The sequence below is a fragment of the Ischnura elegans genome, chromosome 4, assembly GCF_921293095.1.
Source record: "Ischnura elegans chromosome 4, ioIscEleg1.1, whole genome shotgun sequence".
In the NCBI taxonomy this organism is placed as follows: Eukaryota; Metazoa; Arthropoda; class Insecta; order Odonata; family Coenagrionidae; genus Ischnura; species Ischnura elegans.
In genome coordinates this window covers 81,013,168-81,038,542 of record NC_060249.1, presented here as the reverse complement: position 1 = coordinate 81,038,542, position 25,375 = coordinate 81,013,168, and the positions used below count along the sequence as shown (strand labels likewise).

Here is a 25,375-nt window from a genome sequence, read left to right as displayed (position 1 = left end):
TGACTTACTTAGTTCGGGATGAGATCTATCCTCACCTATCCAAACTGACCTTTATATTGGATCATTGAGTGAGTACGTTAGGTAGGTAGTTCGGTAATATCCCCATATTAAATAATGGGTTCTCTGTGGAAGGCTGAAGGGGAACATGCTATAGAAGGAGTGAAAGCACGGAACAATGAAATTAAGGAATAAGTATTTAATACTTGTGGCTTGAAAGCTCGATCTAATTTTAATGCTATGAACATTCGTTCAGTTTCTCACTCAATGGACCGTTTGTAAGACTGTTATAATGCACTGAAAAACATTATATGAGTATATGAGATTATTTGAAATTAGTGTAAATGATACCTTGATCTTTCGTTGCACGAAATAGGAAGAGAATTCCTTTTCCAGGGAAAGAAAATAATTATTTATTTACAAACAGGCTTGTAATACACGGATATGTGCGATTTCATCTTCCAGAATGTAATAGAGATATGCCTACATTACTGCGGGGCTAAGATAATGGTTTTCAAAAAACTATATTGGAAACTTGTCTACAAATGTTTTTCTCCGAGTTCAATTTTACAATTTATGCATTAATCTTGTTGGATGGTCCTTATTTAAGGGAGGTTGGTGTTTTTTGGAGTGAGTCATTCCAAAACTCATGGCGGTAGAGTTTAGTTTCGAGAATGCTTTTACCTGGTGTGGAAGAGCCTCGAATTAATCCTTTCATGGTGAACTTGTATTGAGTATAGCGCTTTCAAACGGTCTGTACTGCAATGTGCGAAAGTTCTGAGCGGGAGTCTGTCGGAATGTCTTTGATATTTCGTTTACGAGCTCTAAGTGCCTCCGGTAATACGTCGTCGGTAATTTTTCTTATGCATAACGTGAGTAATGCTTTCAGTGATAAGAGTAATTACCGCGATAATTAACACAGAGTTTAATTTTTGCGGAGTGTACAAATTTTCAGTTTAAGGTACCGAATTTTTTTCTTATTAATTTCTCCTAAAAGGTTGCTCGTGGGGTAAACTTTCGTAATTAACTTCAATTACTCAATAAAAAGTAATTTTAAATGTTAAACGCAGCTCTTATCTCAAAGCTCGAATGAATTGAAAGTATTTATCCAAAGTGGATAATCATAGGGTCTCAAAAGGAAGGCGGTGTCCTCAAACATTCTCTTCCTGACAGATGGGCCGTGTTCCTTTTTCTCATCTGGTCATTCTAATTATTTTTGTTAATACAAAAAATGCAAGTTCTTCATCGAAAAAACATGCCATAATTGCTTAAAATTTTTGGATAACAATGTTCGATCATGTTTCAAGGTCAGTCACTCGCAGGCACTCTTCACGCATTTATCCGCACACGTATATTAGAAGCGCAATTATTGGTCCGTGTGGCATGACGACACATCCACAGAGAAAAAATCATTCGCCTTGACCGGGATTCGAACCCGGATCCCTCGATTTCCGGCCGAGTGCTTTAGCCAGTTAAGCTACCGAGGCGTCATTCTTCCCTGTGGATATTTGTGGACTATACCGGACAAGGTAGTATGGACTGCTGAGCATATTATGCGACGAGCAGTCCAAATCGTGCGCACGGCGCCACAGCCGGAGAGTAAAGTCCGAACTTTGAACACATATAGGTGTTCTCTCTTTGACGAATTTAAGTATACCGGGACTAGCCACGGTGATAACTTTTACGGGAGTCACCCGCAATGCACATATAATCAAGGCGAATGATTTTTTCTCTGTGAATTTTTCGCACAATTGTGCATTGCGGGTGACTCCCGTAAAAGTTATCACCGTGGCTAGTCCCGGTATACTTAAATTCGACATAGCCTTAAGCCTGTGATTGGAACACCGGAAGCCAAAGTGTTCATTAACCCTGTTAAAAAATCAGACACTTCTTCACCTCCCCGCCAGCCTCGATTTTCCCACTCACAACCTTTAGCTAGCCCTGAATTTTACTAACGATAGAAGACGTCATAAGAGCACTTTTTTTTTGCTTCGTTTGCATTCCTGGCGTCTTTCGCGTTTCTTAAAATTTTAGTTAACGCGCAGCCGGTGATTATTAGGTGATCAATATTTCTGCCTAAAATTGCTTATCAACAGACCGTGAATTTGACGAAATTTAGAGCGTGAAAACCTGGAACAAACCGTGAATTTTATAATTTAGTTAGAGTGGGAACCCTGGTGTGAAGATGAATATTTTCTACTCCCTCCATTGCGCTATTATGCTGTAAAAGTAGGCAAACATATGTCTTATACCTGCCATATTATCGCCTGTTTGTAATCGTGGAAAATGTTTTAATTTATTCTGATTTTATTATCGCGACATTCCTCACCCAACTCCACCCGTAATGATCCTACTCTGAAGACGAATCATCATTGTACTACATACAAATTTTTCTCTAAATGCTAAATTCCTTTTACATGATGTTAGCCCATGTTTACGCATGTTTGCTTGCACATTTGGGAGAGGCGATAATTTTACTCTCAAACAAGTGCTTCATATTTTTTACAAAAGACAAATAAGTGCTTCATATTTTTTTGGCTACTCAGTATTTCCTCGGTGATTTTTCTGTAGCTTACGGAGGATCTTTCGCGCCTACAGGATTCACAATAAATATATTTTGCCATCGCAGACGATATGCATCAAGGTATCCATCAACAATAAATAATAGAGTGCAAGAAATTTGGATAATGCAGTCCTTATATAATTAAGTTTACCCATTTTCAAAGCGTTTTTTCTTTCAAAGTACAATTAGACGATTATATTCAGAGATTTCCGTGAAAGTTGCCTGTACTACGTTTCTCTACCCCACCTCCTTAGTCTTTGCTGGATTTCCCAAGTTCGAGGAGTAGGGTGCAGTGATTTTTGACGTTGAAAACCCCAAAATCCAGAGGCTTTACCAGTGACGCTCCGTGAAAGGCATGAATGGCTTTTAGCGTGGCAAGTTTACGGCCGGCCAGAATGGACTAATGGAAGTCGACCAACTTGAAGGTCGCAGGACTTAACCTACACTCAGACGTAGGTGTCTTGTTGTTTCCTTCTTTCTGGTGAGAATGTATTTCATTTCTATTGCTTCGGGGAGAGAGAGCGCAAGGTGCTAATGACTCGTTTCCACTATCTGTTAGCAAGAATATCGGTCGAAGCATGGAGCTCAATGTAATCATATTACCTATATCGCATGATACCTACCTTGTGAGCCATCTCAAGTGTCTATGACTTGTTTTTTCTCTGCCTGCCAAGTTTCATATTACATTTTTTGGTGTGTTATACATACTGTATGATTATTAGTCCAGCTTAATCAGACTTGAAACGCTACAATCCCAGGGACATGACTGCCTATGAACTCAATAGCGGTGGGATGCCAATATTGATCATCATTGAGAAGGGGCGTAGCCGCTTTGTGGGAGTGAGGAAATATTAAAAACGTTAATTGTATGCCGTCAAAGACTAATATGCAGTGATAATGTTTGCCGGGTATTTTATAAACCGATTCTGCCCAGCGATTCCGGTGTGGCTGTCACTGAGTCTGTGAAACGTAGGTAAGTCTCGGCGTATGAAAAATGGAAAGTTCTTAATCGACTACCTATGAGTGTTAAGAGGATGTTTCAAGTTTACAAATCGAGTAAAAACGTCAATAATGTGTTCTGTCCACTTAAAAACTAGTACAATTCATTGCCGTGGTGGGCAGAGGCGGAAAAAGTGGTTGCTTTTTCCCCCACGCGCGTCTCAATGGAAGAAAATCGTAAATAGCTTCACTCGGCTAAAAACGCCAACCACCTTGTTCAATTTACGTCTCACAAATCGAAAAAAAGATTTGCACTCGTTCGTTGCAAATTACATAGGATGTGGAAGCGAACCAGTCGGGGGAGAGAAGAGGGTTGGAGTAGAGAGACGGCGCCTGCTCATTTCTCCGACTCGCTATACCGTTTGCTTTTACTGTTTTTTCTTTCACCCCACCCTAGTACAGGTACGTGAGTCTGTCGCTCCATAAAAGGGCGTTTACTGCACCCTATATCGGTGTCAAACTCCGCATACCTCCGTCCATCTACACCGGACGCCCCTTTTATAAATGGCAAATTTTCTCACCTCCCTCCGACACGCTGTTCCTTCACTCAGGGAACTGGCGCCAGGGAATGACACCCCTAAAAACCCCAGTGCTCCTCTCCCACGTATACCTATATATGCGTTCGTGCTCCCGGTGAGAGACTGTTCGGTGGGGTGAGGGCCGCGCCTCCCGAGGAACTCAATGGCGAAGGCAGCGAAGGTGTGTAGGCCGGTCAGAAAATAGTGCGGTGGGCGACCCCGAAGTCCCTTCTTTTGGGACGGGCGTGCAGACTGGAAGGGGGCTGAGTGGACAGAGGCGCCAGCCGCGGCAGGAAATAAGAGGCGGGGGTGGGGTGAGAAAGGGCTCCATATAACAGAAATGTGCACGGCTCAGGAATCCCGGAGAGGGAGAAAGAGAGAAGACAAAAGTTCTTAAACCTTCCGCCCCGGATGTTCCCATCCCACTCTCTCCCCCCCCCCCTCCACCCACAATTCCACAGCACGGCCACCTACGTCATGACAGATGCCACAGGCCGAGCACGGCACTCGCCCGCAGTCTGATGTTTGCGAGGCGGAAGGGAGCTATGGGCTCGGGCAGGTGGAAATTTCGGCGGTGGGGAGGCGGCATGAACGGACAAGTCTTAGACAGAGATAGACTGAAATGAGCGAGGAGTTTAACTTGCCGATGCGGGATGCAGATGAAGGTTTATCGCTCATGAAATAATTAGGAAAAAGAGAAACCGATCGACAACAATGTGTTCCATCATGCAAAAACTCCAAAGAGAAAAAACTCGAAAATTCTACGGCAAAATTTTCATAATCGAAATTGATTTAATTCGTTTGTTCTTGACCTCTTCTTTTACATGCATAAGAATATCTTGGGGTATAAATCCTTTGTAAAAAATAGTATAATCTTCTCAGCTTATAAGCCTTACGAATTGACAATGAAGTTCCGAAAAGTTAGCAAATGTGTTTTTTTGTTATAAAAGACCTTTACCACAAAATTTTCATATTTATATTTAAACTGCATCACATTATCAGGTTTAACTTGTTAGAACTACAATTCCATAACTTGGAAATGAAATCAATTGCTAAGAAATAAGATGAGTTCCCAAGCTATTTTATTCACCTTGTATTTATACCAAAACAACTATAATCCTCAGTATAAGATGCCCGTACCAATAATGGGTAATACGCGGGAGCATTAGCACTACTTTGGCTGCTCTCTGCAGTCATCCTCCTTGATCATTTTGCTTTGAAGCATGGATTCGTGTGATAATACGCTGTGAATTCGCTTAAAAATAGTTTTCTACTGTTGGTCAACTTTTGGTAACAGCATTCAAATCAGCTAACATCATTAGCTTGGTGCCACCTCTAGTTTTTCTCGGTAAAGAGTCGTTTTCTTCAATATATAGTTTTATTTAGTAATTTTTGGCGGTAATAATTAATTGAAACATCGCTTTACATTCATTTAAATGCTTATTTCTTGAGTAATTACCACATCATGTAAATTCCGTAAAATTTGCAGAGCATACGCAATTTCAAGAGAAGAGAATTTTGTAGAAATAAAATGATTCAGTAAACCATTCATATGCATTAAGATATCGCTATGTTGGTAATTAAATGCTTGCGTATATTAGCTACTTATTGCTAGATGCATAATCCGTTTTGTTGTCCTTACAGGCCAACAGCAAATGCTAAGCTACCGTATTTGATTTATGGCCATGATGCGATTAAACGTTTGAATTCAGGTTATTTTCGTAATAGTGCACACCCTGAGCTTGCATCGTTGCATTTTTTCATTTTCTAGCTTATCACAGAAAATAGCTACTTTGTTCCTTCTACATTGGATATTTGAAAGAATGATTTATAATATTCTGAATTCTTGGCTAAATGCCGTCGCACGGCGACGAAGTATTTCTCTTTTACTAGTTGAACTATGCATGGTAGAAATCGCTCAGCTAATGGTATTGCGATAAATAGTTTGATCTATTGGTAGCGATTTAATATTATGGGGTTGCATAATTCCTCAGTATTTATTTGGTAATATCCAGTGGACCTCGGGAATTAATTGCAAGTATCTAACGCAAAAATTAAAATACTTAAGTTGTAATTGAAATAGCTAGGGCAGAAAGTGGAATTATATTTTTTTATAAATTTTTGCTCCCGATCGGGGCTAATTAAATTGTAGCAATATTTAATGAAAATCAAACCCGAGGCTGGAGGTTGAATGTTTTATGAGGTTCCATTTTTTGGTTTTTCCATTGAAACAATAATTCAGATATCTGCCTCACACTTGTCACATAGAGCCCTCAATAATGCTCCTGAGAATACTAGCGAATGAGGAGGCGGCCATGTCTAAAGCAGACTGAGTAAGCCTACTATTCAAATAAGTTCCAGATTCAGTAAGTGATTTTTTATTTCAAGCTGTCCCTAAAAGGTATGTGAGATTGAATAAAGATCTTAACCTTAAGTTTGTTGTTGGCGAAGGCCTAAAGGGTTCTCCGCAGGATTAAACTGCATAACCTACGACTCATTGTCAAGCTGTTCAAGTCTTTCTTCGTCCCACGTAGCTGAATAATTGAGTACCTACTGAACGTAGATGACCTCGTTGAGGGCGCCAGAAAAAAGACTGATATGAACGAAACAGCTTCACAAAAAATAAACAACCGTTTTTATTTTGGGCTCCTGAAGAGGTGACCACACGGCCTCGAAGTTCTTGACAAACTACTCTTAATTTCAGCATATCGTCCATACTTTCTGTTTAAAAAGTAATGGAATCATCATATCTTGATGGTAAATAGCACGTGAGCATAAATAAATTCAAGGCACAAATGAATAAATATTAAAATATTACTTTCTAGAAATAACTCAAATGAAATTTTATTTTTATCTCGAATCCTATCTAGTGTCAATCCTGATATTGGCTCAAGGATAAACTTGCATCCTCCCCTTCAAGCCCCTCATCTGTTTCTGCACCCTAAGGACTCTACAAGGGTGTAAGTCTAATCAGTTAACATTGGCGTTTGTAAGGCCATACTTTTCCCTCTTCAATAGTTTCTTCTTCCCGAAATTAATTAACACCAGTAACCTTGGTCTTTGTCGTAAAGAGATCTGTATTTTAGTGAATTCTGAATTACATTTTGCTACTGATTGGCAAGCAGTGGAAAAGATCTTAGTAGGGTGTTTACATTTTTTAGGGCTCAATTAAAAAGTGACCGCTAATAATGATAAATATGGTGATTGCGATGGGCAGGGAACATCATGAAATGAGAGCAAGAGACCTTATTAAAAAGCCTGGACAGGAAACCGTGATGGAAGACGACCTCTGGGACTACCAAAGGAATGATTGAAGAATGAGATGATCACTGATACGAAGAGAATGAGAGTCAGCGAAGAGGATGCAATAGATCGGAAGTTATGGGGTCAGGCAGTTGACGAGACCAATTGCCTTCTAGGGTATAAATGGCCATGGGAGTAAGAGTAAGTAATGACATACGTGTATAATTTGAATTGTTTTCGAAAATAACGTTTACTTCCGTTTTTGGCGAAGATGTCATGTATGAGAAAATAAGAATAGTTAGAGGAGGGTTTTGATGATATCGAGTGAGCTTAGGTCTACCGCTTGGGTTCATGGTGTCAGGTCCAGGTGAGAGAGATCTTTCACTGCATCCCGAGGAGGGATCCGCAAAGGATAGATGGGCATGGTGAGATAAATACGGGGAGTGGTCAGACTCTAACGACAAATACCTACTCGGATAGAGAAGATGGGCGTAGATGAGGAGGGCATGTTTTCCTCCCTACTAGTTTTCTCTCTTTGGACTTCCTCTGTGTGCGGGGGAGGGCGAGAGACGTAGTGTCGGACGGTGGGATTGGTGCGTAGCGTCCAGGGGACATGCGACGTTGGGGCGGCGAAAGTGACGCACAGGCAGGGGGTGGGTGGTCGAGAGAGAGAAGAAGGAAGGAAGAGGGGCGTGGAGGGGGCAGGAAGGGGGCGGGGCGAGTGACATCCTGCCCCCTTGCGTCCGAGAGGAGGGGGGCAGCACCACCACGCGAGGGGAGTAGGGGGATGAATTCACCCTCGTGCGTTTGTGCTGACACCCCCTGCCAAACGCCAAACCAGACCCCCTCTATACCTGTGCAGCCCCCTCAAGCACGCACGCACACCCTCTTCTCGCGTGACAGCACCTCCTCCACCCCTACTGCCCATACCTTTCTTGCCACCCTGTTTAAACTCCCCTTTTTCTCTCTTTATCCTCCTCTTTTTTTTTAAACTCCCCTTGAGGACTCAACAAAAGTGGAAGTCCATTCGGATACAATGGACGAAAGGGAAGGGACTAGCTAGAGTCCTCTGTGCCACTTTATGGAGAGACTTGCGTGGGAGGAAGGGAGGAGAGTAGGAAGAGGTTGAGGGAAAGGCGCCCTCACAATGTTTACGCTCGATCCTTTTCTGGAGAGACCATGTGTGAATGCGAGGGAGCTCATATTAGGGCTGATTACAAAGGACAAAGTGGTCAACAGCCGGGGCGAGGGGTGAGGTGACGCTGCGCTGTTCATTCGGCATCCCATTTGTGTGTGCGCATACTCCTGCACCCGATGAGGGAAACTTTTTTAAGCTTCCATTTCGCCCTTCCGCGTGTTTGTGTATTTTATCATGTCACAAGCGGATGACTTTGGTCCGTTTAAGCGCTACAGTATTTGCCCGACGCCAACAGGAATGGATTTGTTTGGCGCGGGCGCTTAGTTAAACTCACTAGCCGTTGGAAAAAAATGTCCGAGGAATTAAAAGAAATAGGGGAGGAGGTGGAAGCAAATGTCTGGAAGGTTAAACGATCTCTTGGACTCGAACGTTAATTCGATGAAATGTATCTCTGTTGTAAAAAAGCTTTCAATTTATGAAATCAGGTTATTTATGTTGCCGCTTTGACTGAACAGGAATAGATTCTAGCGTGTAATACTTCCTGGTTGCTCATACCAAAGGTTACCCACAACATCCGGAGTACCACAGGGAAGTGTTCTCGGGCCATATTTATTGAACCTTTTTGTTGACGGTCTGGCCGCACTTGTACATTCCTCTAAAGCCCATACCCTTTTTTACGCTGATGACTGCAACATTTTTAAGCAAATTAACAACGTCGTAGACTGCCATAACCTACAGGATGCATTGAGCAAGGAATCAGAGCGGTGCAACACCTGGAAACTCCGCCTAAACGCTAATAAATGCAACATAATTTCCATTTCGCTAAAAAAGTCCCCTTATGATTTCAGGTACAGTGTAAACTCCCTTTCCCTCAGACGAGTCTCCACCATCAAAGACTTATTAAGACAAGCGTATTAATGGATCAAAAATTAAATTACAGTGAGAATATTACAAAAATTAAAAACAAACCTGTCTCTCCTTGGCTTCCTCTACCGCTTCTCAGAAATTGCAGACCCGATATCATTACGCGCATATTTTTCAACTATTGTCATTCCCGTTATAATGTATTGCTTATCATTGGACCATCTCAGCCCTATCCAGTCTTTTGGCTCTGAAAGTGTGAGAAATTTTTTCACTAATATGGATAAGTACAGAGTCCCTCATCTTCGTAATATGCCCGCTGATACTGTTTTGCACACTCTCTATATCTTATATTCCAAATTTAATCCTCAAATCCGATTTAAAACTAGTACATAGCATTCTAAACTCTGCCATAGACTGTACCGATCTCGTCTCCAATCTAACTTTTAAAGTTCCATGCAGACCCACTTGAATGCATTCGCTCCTCCATATGCCCATTCCCAGATTGTCACTAACCAAACTTTCCATCCTCTCCCGCTTCTCTTCCCTCATAAATTCTCTTCCAGATCACATTGACCCGTTTTCTTTTCCAAACCACTCCTTTACAAACCGCGCTCTTTCCTACCTTAATAGAAACTGAGATAAAGTGATATAGTCCATAAGATTACTTTCAATGCATTGTTATTTACTAAAATTTACTATGTTTCATTATGTTTGTACTTTTTAACTTTGTTGTACTGTGACAATATAAAATGACAATTATGCTGTATGTGGACAACTTGATAAATAAATAACATGTAGTTGCAGCAAAAATCATAATCCTCGAAAAAATGCGAATGAAAACGCGGAGCATTTTACTTAGCAGTACTTAGGCTATGATTGCCTAGTCGGCATTATATGGCTACGCCAGCATATCCGGAAGGTTCCATTAAAGACATTTTTTGACAAGGCTGGTGAAACTACTCCGTAAGGATTTTCTTCGCTCAAAATGTAGTTTACCTTAAATCGCCTCCATTACATGAGCTTCATGGGTGTCATTTATTTTTGTGCTCCATTATATTTATCTGATTATTCGCATTAAGCTGCTTCGAATATTACTATTTCCCCTCAACTTTAAGAGCATGAAAACTTATCCGCTAAATATATTGTTTTATTGCGATGCTCGAAATATTTCGCAGCCGTGGCCTGGGTGGAAGCCCGGATAAGTATCAATGAGGCCCTTACTAATAGTTCATGGGAGGCTATCACTAGTAAAATATGTTACGTAAATATACATAAATATCGCTGTCAAATGCAAAAACGGGAGATGAATGCTGCTGGATTATGGAATTTTTGTCTCCCAGATTCCTGTGCATCAGATCAATACGCAGTCGGTGATGCGGTTTATATTTCAGTCAGTACTTTTCGGGTTCCCGAGCGCAGAATTCTCCCACCAAATGTATTCGTGTGAGTGAACTGCACTTTGCCGATCATATAAATCAATGACACTCGTATTGTATTCGTTTTCTATTCTACATTGTGAATTGCAAACATTTATAGAATCTCGCAGCTCTCATTCCAATGTCATGAAGTACCGGACCAAGGAATTCTTTTCGCCAGTATAAAAAAACTAAACCCAGCTCCTAAATCTATTCTTCGAAGCAATTTACTTTTAATTTTTTTCTGTTTTTCTCATATTTTTATTAAAGAAAGAGCTTATGGCGATTGTTTTGAAGAAGCGATCTTGAAATCCTATTCAAAAGTTTTCAAATATGAGCTGTTTTCTGCTGGAGAAAGGTTCCTGCAAATGTCTTCTTCAATATCTACCCTGCATGTGGTTTAATTCAATCCTGCCGCGTGAACGGCGGTGAAATTGTCAATTACTGCCTTAAGAGACAAATTCCCATTGGCCGGGAATCGAACGACGGACATGCGCGGGCCACGATATCCAGGCTGTTTGTTTTTTTAAGGCAATTTACCGGGTTTCAACGGAACTAGGTCCACGAAAGCCAAAATGTAAGGTATGTTGTTCGATTCCTGGTCCGGAGGAATTTTTTTCATGGAAATTAATATGTCTTGTACTCAGCCAATTTATACATTTCTTTCCGGAAGTAGATCAAGTTTATCCCAAAAATGTGATTTTGCTATTCAACCGGTTAATTGTAGCAACATCGGAATTGTTTGATAAGTTTTAACTATGAATACATACTGGTGTTTAAAGTGCTATGGAAATGGAAACTGAATTATAGCGACATTTCTTCATCTTAATCTACATACCAAGTCGCCTCAATGGACACCTTTGTGAGTGAAGAAAAATCAATATTGAGCTTTACTTTGTTTAGTCAAATCAGCCCTATGAGTATGCGCATTCCTTTAAACCTTTGAAGCTGCTGTAGACATGTAACTGAAACTACAAGTTTCACAGGAACGGAGCTTAATCTTTAGGCCTCAAACGATGGCCGTGATGCTCGTTGAGTTCTGTTTATTGGAGCCAAGTTTTTATGTGGAAGAAAAATGGTTTTCAGAAATTCGATACGGATCGAGTGTTTGATACGGGATTTTCCAGTTCTAACTGAAGCAGGAGCGGCCGGACAAGGAACGCTTTAGCGGAGACTGATCTGGGGTGGTGGGGGGGGGGAGGGGGGAAGAGGCCGCTGGGTCCGGCCACATTTGATGAACATCGTGCCAACGTGACAGCGTGCTGACTAAAATATGCAATTCCGAACGTTTAATTTCTCCTTAATATTTTCCCTCCCCATCCCTTTCCTACCACATTCCACCTATCCCGTCCTCCACTCAAAACTCCCTGCTCTCCCCCCCTCCAACCCCTCCCTCCACTACCCATACCTGCACCGCCCCTTCAACCTCACCCCTCCCTCTGGAGGCCACTCACCTTTCCTCAGCGGATGTCGTCGCTGCTGCCTCTTCTCCGGCTCCTACTGCTCGGATGCTGCGTCCTCTCCTCTGTCCGGAGGCTCCCCAGAGGTCCCCTCAACATCGGCGCCCCCTCGTCTCTCGGCGTCGCTTTCGTTCCCCGACCTCGAGATGTACCGTCGTCGTCGTCACAGATTGGTCGTGCCACACCAACACTACTCGCACCACGCGGGACAACACCAACACCACAACAAAGGACTCCGGCGACCTCTGCCGCCTCTACGCACTGCCGCTCGGCCGACGCGTCACGCGTCCTCTTGCGTCGCGGCGACGCGTCTCCCGCGACCACTAGCCACTCCTCAGCGCTCTTCACTTTTTCCTGTATCGTCGACGAGTCGTGTTCGAGAGATGGCATCACCGCTGCGGCTGGAGACCGACGCTGCCGCACAACACGCACCGCGAGAACCGGGAGAACCGGGGTCGCGGCCGAGGTTTCTGCTTACAAGGGCGGCCCTCGCGCTGCCCCTCGTCGATGCTCGAAAATTCCTCTTTAGCCCCGCTTTTCGTCCCTAATTAGTAATTCCTCCAAGTGGTCTTTCACTTCAATCTATCGGTCAACCGCCTCCAGGAGCTTCACCCGAAGTCCACGAACTTATGCCTCCGCAGAACGTCCCGCGCCTTTTCGCGGGGGCAGTCATTACCACAAACTAACCCGATCTGTGTTTCGGACGGGCGTCTCAGGCGCTTGATCCCTCCAGCTCCTTCCCGTGCGGACACCGAGCTTCCGAATTTTGGTAAATATTTTGGTGGCAAAGGGGTCGTACAGGCTCGGGGAAAAAGCGGTTCGTGGCAGAGGTTATGTTTGTTATTAGCTGATGGCCGCGTAGGCACGCGAGCTAGGAAATCACCAGCGAGGCGAAGGCTCAGTTGTATCCAGAGCAGTCCGAGCTCATCACTGAAAGAGGGGCGATGGTTGGGAGGGCAGCTCTCCCCTCTCACCCTCCCCCTCCCCCTAACTACCCCCTCCCGTCACTCCTCCACCCCACAAACCTCCCTCTCCTCATTCCTGTCACCTCGTGACGTCACGCCCGCTACACGCACACTTAAGTCGCCTTCCAGCTAGACCCCTCACCTCCTTTTTCCCAGTTTCTAGTTTGAAGCATTTATAAATTACGTATGATAGAGAAAAGGGGTGGGGCGAGAGTGAAGAGAGAAACTAAAGCCTTGTATCTTGTGGTCGACGCCTTTGGTCTCCTCTAACTCAATCATTCCTAGTGTTCGTTCTCGCTTTCTTTTTTCCTGAGAAGCTCTGGAATTCATAATTGCTTATCCGTACAGAGGTCTTTACAGGGCGGAGAAATAATGCGTCACGAAATTTTAATCCTGGAAAGCTGATGCAAGTAGGAGCCAAAATTGTTAATGACGTTTAGGTTGAAAACGCACTATTTTAACTACATAAGTTTTGAGCCAAGCTCACCGATTGGCCCGACTTTGCCCTGTTGCCGGATGCCTTGGATACATTGCAATCTCCGGCTGGCACAGCATTTTAAGTCCTGATTTGTCCCGAGCATCCGGCAACAGGGCAAACTCTTGGCCAATCAGAGCGCTTGACTCAAAGTTTCTGTAGTTTTAAAATGATGCGTTTTCCACCTAAATATCAATAGCAATTTTCGTTTCTACTGGCATCAGTTATCCATCAGCTGTCAGTTTTCATTTCGTGTCACAATTTTTCTCTTCCATTAATCTTTTTTCCCAGCTCATGACTTTAAAAATAAATTCTCTGAATAATTTCCTCATAGGTGACTTAATGCCATAAGTAGGGGAAACCCATTTTTCGATTTCCGGATGGATGACATTGTTTAATTTTTATACAGAAATACGACAGTCCCCTCTTAGGTCGTTCTATATTGAAAATTCCTAATCGTATTACATTACAGCCATGTGCTTCCACTTTTTCATACATTATATATTGAAACTGAAGTAATTGAAGAGTATGACTTGAATAGGAAGTTTTAAATTTACTGTCACAATATGTTCTACCAAGAGCAGGTAATGTTGGGTAAAGACTGTACTAAAAAGGAATATGCGTTTACTATTTTAATTGAGGAGAGAGTTTAATTTCAGGCTGATGCACAAAATCAACGTAATATCATAGCAACTAATTAGTCATCAAAGACTTGGTAAAAAAATGTGGTGAATTTAATCGTGGCTTCCATTCATTGGTATTCTCGAAACATACAAGATAAATTAGATCGTGGTTCTTCTCATAAGAAGAGTCATCCTACTTTGATGAGGTCATTTGCTAACTTTCTTTCAACTTCTTAGAAACTCTAATGTGCAGGGATAATTCAATTCTCTCGCTGGCCGGGTGTATCTAATGAATTATCTTAATCAATTTAACGTGCAAGAGCTTGCCTATCACATTTAATTGAACTTCAAGATGTTTAAGAAATTCTTAATGATTCCTTCACCTGAGCCGTCCGTGGAAACATTTTGCTCTCGTAAAAAATAGTTTTTAGATTTAATTTGCGTGAACTAATAGAGAAGAGAGCGAGAGATATCTCATCCAATTTCCAGTCGTACTATTTTTTACTACGTGGCGTCCCACGGCAGCCGGAGCTAACCTTTCAATACTCATCTCGTAGACGCAAACGGGAATTTCTTTCCAGACCGTCATCCTCTGCGTTCTTTTTATGAAAGAATCTCCCTCCAGCTCATTTCCCCATACCTCAATTCGTGAAAACTTGATACTGTAGCTTGAGGTGTGCTACAAAAAACAAGTTCCTTGAAAAGTCAACCATAAGAAGCTAAAAAGAGTCGAGTAAGACACTCGCAGCGAGAGGTTTAGTTAAGCAACACTTCGCATCCGCCGAGGCGCGATGTAAGAGGCTTTCCTCCCTCCGCCTCCCTCCCCCACCCACTTCTCCTTTGTCCACCCCCATAGCTCCCACCCCCTCACGGATTGTCGCCCCTCTCACACCTATAATCCTTCGCACCTCCCCTCCCACCTACTCACTTCCACTAAAGAAATTCTCCTAGAACAAAAAAAACCTACTCACAGTAATACAATCTCATAACTATTTTATGTTCACGCAAAGGTCAGCTGGACTCGAAACTCGGTATTGGCTGGCTGTATGACACTATTAGCGAGCAGTCTCCAGCTCACGTATGCATTCAAATATCCATTGATTCTTAAGAAAGAACGAGTCGCGTAATGCACGTGTAAAAGAAATAAAATGCGTACCATCCGATGCATAATCTGAGGCGGAGGTAATGGGCTAACGGAGTGAAAAGTTTAACTTAATATTTGTAGGGTCATAGGTACATTTTTTAAATCTTACCTGATAGGTTCATTCACGACTTAAAAAACAAGTGCTGATGAAAGCTTAGAGTAAGTAGTTTTTTCACAGTTAATTGTCCAAAATTAATGTAAAATGCAAATGAAAAAATATGACCATGTTCTGTCAATTTAAAAAATAGCAATTTCATTCGGATGTAGCACATGGCGTTTTCACTTTTCAGATACTAATGACTGTGAAATAGAGGTGCTAATGTGGATTTTTATCGACTAAAAATCAGCTGATGGAATATAAATATTTCTCGTGAAGTTAATTCTGATCTGCCGGCTGATATATTGCAAAATTTGTTGGTTAACACAGCATTCCTTAATAATGATCAAATTCGCAATTGCAAAGTTTTTTTAAGCCTTTGTGGACTATGGTATTTAGTAATTTTCTCTGTCAGATATTCTAGTCCTGTGCTTGCCATCATTACTTCGAGCCTTGAAGTAAAGTGCCCACATTAGCACGACCAAAATCCGGTTATTCTATGAATAGAGAAATTGATCTATTGCATTATATCTATAAAGTCATTTGTATTTTTTTAAAAATATTTTCGCTGGAGTAGCAGGCGAATTCAGTGATTACTTGATATGAGAAATATTTTATACATTAATTTAAGACAAAAATGTTGCTAGTGGAATATGTCTAGTCTAGTTCATTTGAGATGGAATTTTTTGATCTGATAAAGCCTGGAAGTTCTGCTATTCAATCAAGAGAACCAGAATTCTCGCTTTCTCGCTGGCATAATTGTGCTCTATCAATTAGCGGAGTGGTAATTAGCGGAGCGAATTATGATGGTTGATAACAATCTCATTTTGAAAAATAAACCCAATGATTTCCTCTAAAAGGAGGATAAGAGAACGCAAATTCCAAGGGGGCGCTTACTTAAATTACTCTATGATATTATAACATGAGCACCTTGGTGCAAATTATCGCGTTTTTATTGTCCTTAAAATGTGGGAAAACAATCTATATGGATTGCAGATATTTGTTACGCATGCTATTCATAATGTTTTTTTTCTCTCTGTTGTGGATATACTAGAATATTATTTTTATACATTTTACAACTCTTTAAGATATACTTTATGAATAAACGATATGTCTAAAATCGGCCTTTTTTGAAAATTATATGAGCATTGTGCTGGTGTCGTACCGGGTACTGATTCTCAGGGGCTTTCTGGTATATATTCAACCAAATGCAGAGTCATATCGCAGAAATATCTGCTCTTTACGACAACAACATACAAGTTATTACATACTCAAACATTGTGAGTTTCAATTCTTTAAAGTTTATTATATTCAATCTTATAAGTTTCATATTTTTCAAACAACTGAAACATTATATTACACCTTAGGATGCCGCTATGCGGTGAATATGGGCCATTGTATCGATAGTTCTGACTGTGAGCTGTGCATCAACCGTCCCTGCAGATATGGAAGAGTACGGGAGGCATCGTAACCGCTGCCGAGCAGTGAGCAAAGTCGTTGGGTAGGGAGGTCGAGGCCGTGATTATACGCACTACAGCGATTCGAGTGCGCGAGGACGAGTCTGCTGACCGGAGTCATGGCGGTGACGCCAGCGGCGAGCCTCTTGTTTTTGTTTTGAACCGCCCCGAGAGATGTTGCCGGATAGGAGGAAAAGTGCATCCTCTAACAAATCGAGAAGGGATATGAAAGAGCGGGTCGTGGGAGGGAGTGACGAATGTTGGATTGTGGTCGTAATTTTTTGAAATTGCAAATGTTTTGACGCATCGGAATCGTGACGCGGACGTATGACACCGCGTATCTCAGCATTTTCTCATTCCTTAGTAGCTCAGCGCATTATACATACAAGAACCACGACTTGAAAACGCCCTCTGCTATGATGAAATGCATAATATTACTCACATAAACCTATCACCTTCATCTTAAAGGGGAAAAAGATGGGGGCCCCATTATTCATAACCATAATTCACTCCTTGATTACAACCAGATATGAGAAAGACATGAAAACTATTGAAATTTAATGAGGTCATAAATAGAGTCGTGCGCATCGAAGTTAAATCGTAGCAAAACCCATGCCAACTATATTTCCTTTATAAATCAGCAGTCATCTCCATTTTATGTCTCTGGTGCTTAGTCCAACTCCACCTAGATGGAAATTGCAATTATTTATTTTTTTATTCATCACATCTGGAAACTACGCCCCGGACATAATGCTTTCATATTTCTTTTCGAAACTACTTGTCAGTAGAAATGAAACTGAAAATATTTATTGTGTATTCACACCCTGCCAGTTTTTCGAAAATATTATAATCGCTTTTTGCAATATCTTTTCTATCATTTAACCTTGCTGCTTTAAAAAAATGAATGCACCAAACAAGTAAGGTGATATCAACGTAGTCAGAATGAAACCTTCGAATTCGAAACAAAAAACTATTCGAATTTTTTCTTACGAATGAGTTCGAAAAATTGGAGGCAGATGGAGAAAAACCGCTCGTTTTACCATTTGACCGGCGAATTTTTTCCGTTCAAAAATATTTTTTGATTTCTCAGATTTATTTTAACTCTAATAATTGCGATAAAAGTCAATCTTGACGCTGCATATCACAGTGCGTGTGAACACAAGAGTGGAGTCCGTAGCCGCAAGAGCGTTTGGAAACACTTCTAATAAGAATTTCCCAGTGCAAATATGTTTGAGTATTTGGTTTGAGTACTTGCGTACTTACGTTCCTTAGAACTATGGCTAGACAGATGTCACTAGAGAACAGCGGAATGCGAGCTATTCGAGTAGTTCTATTAACTCTACTATGCGAATAACTCCACCTCCTTTATTTCTTACCTAATTTATGGAGCCTAACTTAATGGCTTTTCTTTTGATTCTGAACAATTTGAGACCTTTGGGAGGAGAGGTCTGATGTTTTGCACGAAAGACTGTGTTTGTTGAACTTGTTAACATTGAGCATGGAAAGGTGTTTGCATTTATCAAATCTATCTTTAAGCATAGTCCTTGAATCTCGTGTGATTATTTTATTATTATATACCTTATTGAAATGGTTTTCTTTCATAAAATCCAAAGATTAGACTAAAATGAAGTAGTAAACACCGCTTGTATACTAAGCAAATTAATAATACTCTGACAATGCTGTATTTTACAATGAAGCTTAATTAACCTTGAGACATTGCATACTTGCAAGCAAATATGATGAAACGATGTTAAACTTGACTATTTAAAAAGTATTTTTTAATGTGCTACTGGTTTTTATGTTGTTTCAGCTCATTTAATAGGCGAAAACTAGGAAAACATCTAAATGTTAATTTACATTTTCGAACGCTGAAGATCATATTGAGTCTCAAGGAAAGGCTAGCTAGTGTCGAAAAAAATGTCAATTTGAATATTTAATTAAAATGCCGCACAAATTATGTGTATTTAAGAAATATTTCCAATGCGACAAAATACACTGCAATTTTGGAAACTATTGCTGAACATTTAAGTAAAAGCTTTTGGAGGGGCATTGTAAAACATTTTGGCAGATAAACATAAATCATTGACATGGGTCCTTTTTAAAAATTTAGATGACTTAGGCTTATTATTGGTGGAGAAGGTACTAAGCCTTTGGCTGTGATTGGTGGAGTTAAATCGCAGAAATTAAAATGATAGCAATGCAGCCGCGGTGTGTGTGCTTCACCAGTAGGTACCTATGGCGTTTTACGCTTGTGATGTAAAGCATAACTAATTATTTTCACCTGGCGATAAGACGAAATGTATTTAAATGCATTGTGAATATAAGCATTTGTGAAAAATTGCTAGGGTTACGTCAGAGGTTTGCTCTGTCTCAAATCCTCTAACTTATCTTTAAGACACAGTTTCTTTTTACCTCACTACTTCGAGCAACTTTCCCTTCTTTTCTGTCTCCTCAACAATCTTCCCATTTACAACTCCGTAACAACATCGACATCAATAAGTGTATATCAAACGTTACACTAGTAATTTTTAATTTACTATATGATAGAATTCTACCAGATCAACTCTTTATATGTGTTTTACACTGTTAATATAAAAATGTATTAGTAAAAAAGCACTCACCACGGAAGTAATTCCCCTTCACAGTTAACTTGGCGATGAATCCACTTGATCACGCACCTCTCGAAGCACAGTATAGGTACACCTTCCGACATGCTCCGGACGTCCTTTTTGAATGAAACGCTTAAAATAAATTGATTCTGCGGCCTATTTATAACCGTTAACGAATATTTTTCAAATTTGCGGCTCATTTCCCGCGCCCCCGCCCACTTCACTACCCAGGAAGCACGCATACCCCTTCCCCCTGGCCCGTGAATAAATGACAGGACCGCGCAACGAGCCCAAGGCATGGCCATTGGCGTATCTTCCACTTCATAAGGGGTGTGGACACCCGGCGTCTGCTAGTCGCGTCCCGGGAATCCGCCTCAGGAAAGCCACTGCTCACTCCTGGCTTCATACAAAGGGCGCCTTGCCATTATGAGGATAACAATGTATACCCCGTTGGCGACTTACAGGCGCTCCCGCGACAACCGTTTCCCCAGGCTCCTCGTCGCCAGAAAATCTGCACCGTTGAAGATTTATTTACGACTTTTGAAAGGGAAGGTTCCCGCAGTTCAACAAAAACTGGCTTAGGTCGGGATTAACTTCTTAAAGCGGGGAGCTACGCTACAAAATATTCGGAAAAAAATGGCTTTTGGGTGTCTTTTTTTGTTCAAGTGAAGGGTATGGTCTTCGAAAACGACTTAGGTTCTTGAGCTGCCGGAACCTTACTTTATCTTCTCAATCTTATTTCTCCTGGATACGTATTAATTTGTAATGACCTGACTTTATGTGTGGTAATATGTTGCAGGAAGTGGGTGTGCGCTTAATTAGCCGATTATCAAATCATCCACGCAAGTTGCAAAGTTATAAGTCCTTAAAATGTGGCTGTAATGGAGAGGTTAAGTAGCATGAAACGTGCGCATTTCCTTTTCATGGCCGTTAAATTACCTTTTGAATTCGTTTTCTTTGCATAAATGCAAACTTCGAATTTTCGTTCATCTTGAAGATGGCTTTAGCATTGCATAATTTCTACTAGAGTTTTATGTATAATTTATCTCCTGAAGCAACAACACTTTTATACCAGAGTTTTGTTAGCTCTTAGCGGTGTGATTTTCCTCCTGCAGGTATGATCTCCAATCAAAATTCACTATAACTTCTATGGATTAAACTTAGGAAATGATATAGTCCACTGATCCTTGACTTCTTCGCTGCAAACTTAAGGAAAATACAAACGGTAGAAATAATTCTGAAGGAAGTGGTTTTTATCGGCCCTGAATCTACGTATTACATTAACCCTTTTTATTGATTAAATATGTGCTTGGTGTAGTTGCTAGCTTGGTAAATAGAGGCATATGAACTAAGTACTGTAAAAAATTAAAATGTAAATGTATATCAATCATCAACCTAATATTTTAAAAAGTCAATTTCAATATAAAAAGAAATTACGAGAGTGCGCTTGTCATATTTTTTTGTACTTACCAAGGTGTAAATTTATAAATTTTTAGCTTTACACAAAATCCAACGTTACCTTTCTCTCCAACGAATTCAGAGCCGAACTTTGGGAATAATAAATCAATATAGCCGACCATCATTTATTATACTATTTAAGATGGAATTGAAAAAAAAATAGAAAAATGATCCTATCACGAGCACTTCCACACGACTTTTTTTATATTATTACTCATAATTTATAATGAATTAGTTTCGAGATAATATTCCTCAGTATTTTATTCAATACAACACGAAAAACATTACGGGAAAATGAAAACCAATAGGTAAAGGATCGGATGAACTCCTTCAAAAAGAATTATGGCTATTGGTGTAACCATGAAAGCTTTGTAGCTTAGCAAAATTAAAAATGTTTAATTATTTAGCGTAAGCCGTAAGTGACAAATTTCCCCTAATTCTTGTTCCTCAATAGAAATATATGGACTGATAAATTTAATAAATGAGTTAGCTGTTCTTGTACTGTTTTGCCCAACTCTTATGAAACCGGTTGACGATGAAGTCCGCCAGATAAATTTAAAGTTTTCCACATTATTATCTAGTTTTGAATTTAGCCATAAGTTCTTATCATACCTTTTTCTGTTATCAGTTATTTATTTCCAATCTCACTTATTTAAAAACGATACCAAGTACCTATCATAAGTGGCCACCTTTTCTTTAATCTAGCGGCTCTTACCAGCTCTCGGTTATCTTCTGACAACACCTTCAGAAAAATTTTACTGTCGTAAAGAAATGAAAATATTAGTGAAATTATATAAGTAGTTTTTTTGAAATCAAGGAGGGCTACGTGGGGAGGGAAAATAAAATATAAATGGATAAACTCAGCGACAATGCGGTGACGTTTGAAAACTGAGAAATCTTATAGTCCGTGTTTCCATCCTCGGTCAAGCTGAAATATTTTCGCTGATAGCAGCCATAATTCCATATCTTTATCATCCGCAGTTTTGATATTCCATCAAGGTGTATGATGCGTCCCTGTATTTCCCCAGCTTTTCGAACGTAAAATTTACGACTGAAAGTAAAGTGATTTTTCCGCGAAACAATAAGTACGTTCGAGTGTTTTCGAGTTTGCTGGACGCGTATTCATATAAAAGACTGAAGCGAAGATATTCAAAACGCGCTTACTCGTTCTGATGGCAGATAGGAAAACATTGCAAAAATTTTGCGCAATCCCCACCTTTCGCAACATTTTTGTGTGAAGCATCAGAAACAACGACCAAGGCGGTGGGAGAAGGTAGGCTAATTGCAAGGATTCCACGCGTACAGGGATGGAGGCGAAGGGGAGGGGAGGGTGGGTAAGAGAACAGAAGGGGAGTGGTAAAGGGGGGGTTGAGAAGAGGTGTACCTCCCCGAGATCTGCAATCCAGGAGCCTCCTCGCATTGAACAATTCAAGCGACCGCAAAATTGTTTGCCACGCTTTTGATTCCAGCTCCTTCGCTCGCCGCCACGGCTTCTTTTCGCAATCTCATCGGTGATGCTGGTGCATGGTCATTCCTTTCGCCCACCACTCCTCCCATTTTCATTCGCCGCAAACAAATGAAACCTAGCAAAGCGTATTTTCTTTAATTGTCTCGGTCTCGTTTTTTTTTATTTCTTTCAGCCACCTTTCGCAGTTGGCAAGTTTTATTGCCGTGAGAAAACGCGGTCCGAATTCATTTCCTGTGAGGTGTTTGCCGGATGGATGGAGCGGCGTGTGTTTTTTTATCCTCTTTGAATCGACAGATGCAATTATAATTTTTGCTCTCATTGCATGACACTCGCAATTACATTCATCGACAGCGTCGATGTTTTCTGTCCACACCACGATCTCAAAACCGGTCGCAGTCACTTAATGCATATGTTGCGAACGGACGGGTCCGTTACTTCTTATAAAATTAGACACGCGGGATCCGTACGGGTATAGGTAGCGTTTCATTTTCACTAGAGTATCTTTCTAAAAATGCTTCGGAAGCAACGGTGCGGCTTCCACGATCCCAATCATGCACCACCGTCTTTTGTCCTTCTAGCAAACACAAACCAGTAAAAAAGTTATTTATTTATGAATTTTCAGTCACATTTTTAATTAGCTCTTTAGATAATGGATGGACTTCTGGGGAAAATATGTTGCTAGAGTTTAACAGGTTACCTATTCATAAAAATAACTTATAAAATAGTTACATTTTTTGTCGCAAAGCCATACCAATTTGTTATCACGAACTCGCAACCTGCACGTCCAGAACATTTGCCGACCCCTGCCCTAAGTGATTGGTGAGTCTAATTAAATTTACTTCATGAGGTATATCAACTTGTCATTTCGTTGGTGGTGGCTTATTCGGTGCCTTGTATGTAGACAGTGATTTTTAAAAATATCGATTAATTCTTTTCTCCATGATAGCTTTCTATGACTTCGTGGAATATTTTTCCTACGTATTTAATGAATAACTTTTGATTCCATGAAGTTTCTGCGAAATTTATTTTAGCTTCCAACCGTAGTCGTTGAAGTTATTGCCTAAAAGATTTAAGCAGATTATAATTAGTGGTCAAAAATCAGTTTTTTGTGAAAAAATCGTTTTTGAGATATTTCTCTTGATTCCTTTGTCGAAATCCAACGCGCTTCTCTTCGTACACAGAAATGCCTGTTTGAGCGATATTTCGTTCGTGCCTGATGAAGACTTGCCAATATGCGTCAAACGACAGTGGCAGGTGGGTATAGGATGCACCTGGTGACTCTTGGATTCTCAAGTAATCCCCTTGGGTAGACGTGAGGGAGGTACAAATCCTCGGAAGAAGCCTCTTGGACGCACCTCGGTCGGGCAGTGTGCCGATATGGAAATGGCCTCGCAGGAATTTGGGAACTCGACCACTGTCGCTCCCACCTGTTGAGCCCCTCCTCGAACCCTCGCGTTAATGCTGCGGGATGTTTTCTCGCCCCTCGATCCATCGACGACGGACGAGAGCGATCAAACATCCCGGTGGGGTCCACATTCCCGAGGCGCAGTCACTTCGGTATGTGCGAGTGCATGTTCGCGGCGAGTGCTTGACGTTGCCACGACGAAGCGCAAGGAGGAGAATGTTATAGTGGGGGCATACTGGGAGGGGGTAGGATTCCTCGCTGCGGTGGGCGGGGGAGGATGGGAGGGAAACGCATCACGTGGACGATCCCATTACGATCTATTTCCAGAGCGAACCGTCGAAGCGAGAGGCCTTCGAATTCCGAAGAGGCAAAAGCGATACTCGTCTCTCGCCTCATCCTCACCTCAGCGGCAACCACTTGCGGTGGTGCGTGGATCTGTCGGAGGAGGAGGGGGTAGTAGAGAATGCGGAGTGGAAGAAGAAGTACCCGCACGGTGGTGGGAAGCAGCAATGAAAAGAGGGAGCACGTTGTTTCGGAAAGGGGAGGAGGAGGATTGGTGAATCACCTACGCTCGCTTGTTTACTCCAATTAATTTCCATCTCTCGCCGCATCATCGCGCATATGTTAGGCGACTCTTAGGTAGCGCGATGGAAATATTTTGATTTATCATGCGAATTGGTACGCAGTGGAAAATCGCAGTGACGTAGTTACACCTCAGAGCAGCTCCAGGTTCCTTATAGAATTTTACGCGGGGGAGAAACGCGTGCGGGAGCACTATAAAGTAGCATGCAGCTTTCACAAAATATGAAAAGTTAATTTTCTTCCAAAGCATTGAACCACTATTTATATAGATTTATTAAAATATTTACATTTAATTAATTATTTATTAATACATTAAATATTATTATTGGGATAGTTTTGTTTGCTTGACGCTAAGCCCACATCATCTGCATGTAATGTTTCATTAGTAGGTAAAGATGATTTCGCGTGAAACAACTTCAGCCTTGTCTTCTGGAAGTAAGACGTTATTTAATCTGGTGCTTGTTTTTAAAGTCTAATCCAGAGATTAATATTACCGGTTTCTCAATCTTCGGAGTATTGCCTACTGCTCCTTTTTCCCAATGTTTCAAATAGCGGTAGAGTCAGCGGAATTTTCAAAAAAGCAATTTCTAAACATTTTAATAGCCAATTTCACGACAACTGTGTGACTTGTTTGTCCGTTATCTAAAGATAACAATTAAATAAAATTATCCTCGCATTTTCAACGGCTTGAATGTAATATATATAATAAATTTGTTGGCACATTTACCGTATTAATTGACTGGACTCAGTCTCAGCGGTACAACCTGACGATTGGCGCGATAAATTGTGGTAGAACTCCTCCCAGACTGAGCTAGTGAAAATTTCACTTATTCTGGGTAGAGAGGCTAGTAGAATCCCTGCACCATATGAGATATCCCACTGTGAATCAATAATT

General features: G+C 41.1%; 1 protein-coding gene and 1 long non-coding RNA gene across 2 annotated transcripts in view; one reads left to right on the top strand and one right to left on the bottom strand.

Annotated features, from left to right (window-relative positions):
- The window catches only part of LOC124157716 (protein decapentaplegic), a 67,330-nt gene extending 54,742 nt beyond the window's left edge, over positions 1 to 12,588 (bottom strand). The window contains exon 1 of the mRNA XM_046532690.1: positions 12,192 to 12,588. The gene's annotated coding sequence lies outside the window, so the exon portion shown is untranslated. The remainder of the gene's footprint in view (positions 1 to 12,191) is intronic.
- The window catches only part of LOC124157717, a 222,480-nt gene that overhangs the window by 107,442 nt on the left and 89,663 nt on the right, over positions 1 to 25,375 (top strand). The window lies entirely within an intron of this gene.